Genomic DNA, 6806 nt, shown 5'->3' with positions numbered 1-6806 from the left:
TGATTGGGAGTGTGGCCATCTGATTTTCCTATTCATCTGACCCCTACAGCAAGGACAGAGTGTACACCCCTTTTGGAGATTGAGCAGGTTATCTACCTACCTTTGAGCAGGGGGACATACTTTGTTTGAGCCCCCCGTTCACATCCGGCTTGATTTGAAATGCGATTTGACATGTCAAATCACATGCCAAATCAGAGCCTATTGCCAGCAATGGCACTGATTCCCAAAAGTAGTTCCTGCACTACTTTTGGCAACTTCGGGGTAATTTCAATAGACATCTGTGCAGTGCACGAACCCGTACAGATGTCTTTCAATTCGCCCCTGAACTCGCGCTGAAATGTGGCTTTGATATTGTGTGAGTTTCGCTGAACGAGGGCTAAAAGCAGAACACACGCCGTGGTCAGTTCTCTAGCTAGGCTGTGTCCTCTCCTCCAATGATCAGACTTGTCCTGACACGCCCCCACTGCACAGCCATTTACTGGCAAGCTTATTTTGCTGCTGTTTCTCCTCCTCCAGCCAATGGTGGACACTCATGCAGGGCGCACGGGCGCCTACTTCCCTGTCCATGCGTCCGGCCCTCTAATCTACACGCGGGGCGCTGAACGCATGGAATTCATAGTTACATAGTAGATGAGGTTGAAAAAAGACACAAGTCCAACCTATGTGTGTGATTATATGTCAGTATTACCTGGTATATCCCTGTATGTTGTGGTCGTTCAGGTGCTTATCTAATAGTTTCTTGAAACTATCAATGCCCCCGCTGAGACCACCACCTGTGGAAGGGAATTCCACATCCTTGCCGCTCAGTAAAGAACCCTCTATGTAGTTTAAGGTTAAACCTCTTTTCATCTAATTTTAATGAGTGGCCACGAGTCTTGTTAAACTCCCTTCCACTAAAAAGTTTTATCCCAAAGTTTTGTCACCAGTACGATAAGCGTCTCTTCTCCAGAGAGAATAAGTTCAGTGTTTGCAACCTTTCCTCACAACTAATATCCTCCAGACCCTTTATTAGCTTTGTTGCCCTTCTTTGTACTCACTCCATTTCCAGTACATCCTTCCTGAGGACTAGTGCCCAGAACTGGACACCATACTCCAGGTGTGGCCAGACCAGAGTCTTGTAGAGCGGGAGAATTATAGCTTTATCTCTGTAATGAATCCCCTTTTTAATGCATCCCAATAAGATTAGTTTAAAAACTTTTGAGCACATTTCTCCCTTTGAATACTACAGAAATGATCTCTGAAAGTATAGTCAATGTTTTTTTTTTGTTTGTTTTTTTAAGCCTGAGGCTCTAATTGACTTCACAAAAGTTTGAGCTCGGGGCGCAGTTCACTGTACCCACTTGTGCGACAATAGCGAATTAATATGATCACTGCCATCCTATCTACCGCAGGAGGTTGATTTCCGCATTCCCGTCCATCTCCTGCATGCGGGGGGGGGGGGGGGGGGGGGGTTTGAAAGCCACATTCACTCCTGTCTCTGGGGTGGGTGTGGGGCAGGCATGTACTGGCCATTGGGACTACCGGGAGTTTCCCGGTGGGCCGGTGGCTCAGTGGGCCATTCTGATGTAAGGAGGCTGGTGATAGGACACTCTGATGTAAGGGGGCTGCTGATGGGACACTCTGATGTAAGGGGGCTGCTGATGTGACACTCTGATGTAAGGGGGTGCTGATGGGACACTCTGATGTAAGGGGGTGCTGATGGGACACTCTGATGTAAGGGGGCTGGTAATGGGACACTATGTTGTAAGGGGGCTGGTGATGGGACACTCAAAATGTAAGTGGGCCGGTCTGGATGAAGTCCAGGGCCAAATTTCTGTCCCAGTCCAGCCCCGGTGTGGGGGTTTGCTACCCCCCCCAAAGAACTGTTTGCCACTGCCTCCAGTTATTATGCAGCTGAGAACCGAGAGAATGCAGTCATTTATAAAAAAAAAAAAAAGGAAAAAGGTATTTATACTTTAACCTCTTGCCGACCAGTTACAGTTGTTATACGGCCGCAGGTTGGCACGGCTCCGCAAACTGCCATAGGTGTATGTCGATCGCTTTAAGAGATATAGGGGACGCCGATGCACGTGGCCGTGATGTCCGCCGGTAACCCGCGATCGCTCTTCAGAGAGATGCCGACTTCCTGGCGCACTCTGCACATGGGGTGTGCGAACACGCCGGAGCTCATCCTTATTAACCCCTTGATCGCCCCCTAGTGTTAACCCCTTCCCTAGCAGTGACATTTATACAGTAATCAGTGGCTATTTTTAGCTCTGTTGTATAAATGTCACTGGTCCAAAAAAAAAAAAAATGTCAAAAGTGTCCGATCTGTCTGCCGCAATGTCGCAGTCCCGCTAAAAAATAAATAAATAAATAAATCGCTGATCACTGCCATTATTAGTAAAAAAAAAATAAAAAAATGCCATAAATATATGCCCTATTTTGTAGACGCGATAACTTTTACACAAACCAATCAATACATGCTAATTGAGTTTTTTTTTCTTTTACCAGAAATATGTAGAAGAATACATATTGGCCTAAACTGATGAAGAAAAAAGCAAGAAGCAAAAAGGAAAAACATTTTTTTTTTTAAATTGTCGCTCTCGTTTTTGTTTATAAAGCAAAAAATAAAAACAGCAGAGGTGAACAAATACCACCAAAAGAAAGCTCTTTGTGGGGAAAAAAGGACATAAATTATGTTTGTGTACAACACTGCACGACTGCGCAATTGTCAGTTAAAGCGACGCAGTGCCATATCGCAAAAAATGGCCTGGTCGTTTACAATCACTAAGGCACGCCCACATAACTAGCGTTCACGTGCCCCCAAAATGCATACTAACGCAGTATCATGCGTTTTGGCTCAGCACAGGTTTAAAAATTGTGTCAGCAACTTTTTTTTTTTACACGTTTCCCACGCATTGCTAGGATGCCCTTAACCATGACGCGTGGAAACGCACAAATAACGCAGCCGCGCGCTCGGACTCATCTCCTGGACTGAAATGTATCCATTTGGGGTGAAGTGAGCCCAGCCAGCCCTGTAACCTCTGAGAGATGAGAGTCTGCCCCTCTGTGTGCCTGACTGGTGATGTGAAGTTGGAGGTCATTCCTCCAGCACCCCTCCAGCCCATGCTGGGACTACATCTGCAAGGCTGGGATGAATGGTCCGGGCATAGGGAGGAGGGGGAGGAGGAGGGCTGCGCATGCGCGTTGCCAGGCGGGGTTGCATGGGCAGTCTCCGGCGATAGAGCGGAGCGGGGATCAGATCGATGTGTTACCTGTCTTTTACCGGAGAATAGAGCCAACCCAGAGGGGGCACCGAGCGGAGATCAGCGGGGAGGATGGGGGGCACACGGCACCACTGACACCCATGGCACACAGACTGCTCTGCCTGGTAAGGATCCTCATGCTGCCTTCTCTACTATTGTTTGTTTTCACTGCATTGCCAATGACAGGTCCAGGAGGAGAGCAAGGTGTACCCGCTTCATTGTACAGGGCAGCCCAAGCAGCCAATCACATGTCAGCTACCTTCCAGTGCCAGCTGACTGAGCAATGAAAGAAGATCGCAGATTGGTTGGTTGCTACTTGTCATATTTTAGAGATCACCATACCCATTATATTCTGACAATGGTGACCATGCACTATACAATCTGATTCTACAACCTCTAGGGATTGCCTGATTGGGTGCAAATGGAATAGATTGCTTAGGTGGGCTCGCTTGTTACGCTTTTGGGAAGTCGTAAGAAGATTGTACAGTGCAGGGATATGCAATTAGCTTGCTATGCATCATGGGACTTGTAGTTCTGCAACAGCTGGACGTTGGCTAATTGCATATTCCTGGATAGTGTATAATCAGCTTTAGATTTACCAAAATTATGTGATACATGAACTTTAATCTATCCAATCAGGCAGGCCCTTGTCCTACAGTGTTTCCTGTGCAATCTCCTTTAGATCCGCCATCAGATTGCATAGTGGATAGCTGGCTTTAGATTTACCAAAATTTAAAGTGGAGTTCCACCCAAAAATGGAACTTCCACTTTAAGTACTCGTGACTCCCTGACATGCCATATTTGGCATGTTGTTTTCTTGGGGGGTGGGTATATAGCTTTCAAAAGGTACCCAGCTCCCACTTCCTCTCCTGGCGCTGGAAGGAAGTTCACCTCTCCCCCCTCCATCCCTGCTAATCTTCTGGGACACGTCACAGGTCTCAGAAGAGTGCCCGGCCATTCATAACATGCGGCTCACACATGCGCACTGCATGCCCGGCTGTAAAGCCACAGCTGGGCGCCCACACTTGCAATGCCAGTGCGGCAGAAAGGAGGGGGTGAGGAGCGAGGCTTTGGGCGGCCGTATCTCTTAAGCATGGGACAGGTGAGTGCGTGTTTATTAAAAGTCAGCAGCTACACTTTTTGGAGCTACTGACTTTTAAATGGGTGTAACTCCGTTTTAAAGAGGATCTCCTGGCGCCCCCCAAAAAATGAAAAGTCAGCAGCTACAAATACTGTAGCTGCTGACTTTTAATATAAGGACACTTACCTGTTCAGGGATCCAACGATGTCCTCACCTGAGCCAATTCTTCAATCTGCTTTGGCTGCAGGTGCCGGCATCTTAAAGGGGTTGTAACCCTTGTGGTTCTTTTCACCAGGGGCGGGGCCAGGTCCTGCATTCTGTGTGAATGTACACAGATGCGGGACTCGGGAGGGCACACACACAGGTCTCAACCTTAGGATCGGGGCCAGTCTGTGCAAAACAAACTGCACAGTGGAGGTAAGTATGACGTGTTTGGGTTTTTTATTTTTTATTTTTTTTAAATGAGGGAGTACAACCCCTTTACATAAGGGAAGCGGGAAGTGAAGTCTTGCGTCTTCACAGCTGGTTTCCTAGTGCGCTGCGCATTGTGAATGGTCCTACAGTCTTCTGGGATCTGTGATGGGTCTCAAAAGGCTTCGGAGGAAGGAGGGCGAAATTCTGTCTCAGATTGCTGCAGCGTATTTGACTGAAAGTGGGTGCGAGTACCTGTCAAAACCAGCTACCTGCCCCCCCCCCCCCAAAAAAAACAAACAAAAACAAACTGGTAACTGTCAGTGGAGGGGGGAGGATGCAATCAAGTGGCACTTCTCCTTTTGGGTGAAGTTCCGCTTTAATGAGGACCTGGAGATCACTGTACACTATACAATTTAATACTATGTAATAACATAGTTTTGGAGATCGTATAGGATATTGCCAGTTTACCTAATCTAGCCAATCAATTTCTATCCAGCCAGGCAGGCAGGCACTTGCACGACCTAGTTGTTATCTAAATGAAATTATAAAATCAGATTGCATAGTGTATGGTCATCCATAAGACCTCATATCACTTAGATTTGGTAAATCTACAGCTGACTATAGGAGATTGTACAATCAGATTGTAACCAGTACAATAAGGCGATCTCCAGAATGAACAGAGAGAAATCGCTATGGAATATAGACGTGTGGTCCTGACTGAGGATTGACTGTGCCACTTTTGTAGAGATCTACATTCAAATCCTTGTTTACATTGAAGCCATAGTCGCAGTCTTTTGCCAGAATTGGCACTGTTCCAATCGGTGCGATGCCGGCTTTGCAGCGCCATGCCGATTTGCAAAAGTAGTTCCTGTACTATTTTTGCAGATTTTGGGTGTGACTTCAATAGACATCTGTGCATGAAGCCTCACAGATGTCTTTCAAGTCGCACCCGAAGTCACATTGATATGTGGCATTCAGGCATGTACTGGCCATTGGGACTACAGGGAGTTTCCCGGTGGGTGGATGGCTCAGTGGGCCAGTTTCAGTGACAAAGTAATGGCTGCGCGGCTCGCCCTCAACTTCACGCAGTGATGTGAGAAAGATGAGAAAAATACGGGGGAGAATAAGTGAAATAATAAAAGGTTAGTGAGGACTCCTTATGTTATGCTACTTATGTTTTTTTGCACAATTGCGTATAGTTTTATATACTGTTTTTGTGCTTGTTTGCAAAATTAAAGTGGGCCGGTCTGGATGAAGTCCAGGGCCAAATTTTTGTCCCAGTCCAGCCCTGGTGGCTTTGAAATCATATGGCTTCAGATGAAGTTGCACAATTTAAAAGCCGTGTTCAGTGTGTACCAGGGCTTGAAGAGTCATTGAGAGTGCTGACCTTTCTTAGTGTGTATGGGTTTGTTTCCAAACACTTGGTTGACCCAAGCCAAACTGAAATACTGATCTACTTCTATACAGTCTATATAATATGTCAAAGATATGTATGTGTGTAAGAAATAAGAAAAGGGGAAAAAATTATATATATATATATATACACACTCTCTATACGTCACCTGTCATATAGAACAATTTGCGTTCCACAATCTATTCAATGTGAAGAATGTTGTACAGTGTGTTGGATCCGGAAAAACTTGTCTTCTTTGTATGTCCTACTGGATCTACTTGTTTTCTTATTGGTCACCTCATATTCATGAACCATTCTCTAGAACAACCTTTCTCAAACTTTTTACCACGGACTTCCTGGTCTCCCCAGGTAATAATTACTGTGTATATATAGCTTAGTACATTGATGTGTGATAATTCGGCTGTACGCTGTGCGAAGTTCAACCAAGTCCTGAGGAGCCAGTCAAAATTGACTAATGTTTGTCAAAGTAGCTGGCAGGAATAGTTTCAGCAGAACAGTGTTTGCATCCAATCAGATGCAGGCGCTGTTTGGGCATTTTGAAAGCTAGTGGGGCCAGCTGTCAAAATACAGTGACCTCAGTGGGTGATTTGTCCTTCTGCTCTGTGTGGATGGAGGAATCTGTTAGCCTGGAGTTGAGCTTTAGGGCTAG

The 6806-nt window shown here is 46.0% G+C and overlaps 1 protein-coding gene across 6 annotated transcripts in view; it reads left to right on the top strand.

Annotated features, from left to right (window-relative positions):
- Positions 1-3186: 3186 nt before the first annotated feature.
- ARMH4 (armadillo like helical domain containing 4) overlaps positions 3187-6806 on the top strand; it is a 289560-nt gene continuing 285940 nt past the window's right edge. For all 6 annotated transcript variants that reach the window (XM_077464454.1, XM_077464450.1, XM_077464453.1 and 3 more), the window contains exon 1: positions 3187-3373. The gene's annotated coding sequence lies outside the window, so the exon portion shown is untranslated. The remainder of the gene's footprint in view (positions 3374-6806) is intronic.

This window comes from Lithobates pipiens, unplaced genomic scaffold (genome assembly GCF_037356315.1).
Source record: "Lithobates pipiens isolate NorthernLeopardFrog02 unplaced genomic scaffold, aLitPip1_a1.2 Scaffold_30, whole genome shotgun sequence".
Taxonomy (NCBI): Eukaryota; Metazoa; Chordata; class Amphibia; order Anura; family Ranidae; genus Lithobates; species Lithobates pipiens.
This window is presented reverse-complemented; position numbering and strand designations above follow the sequence as displayed.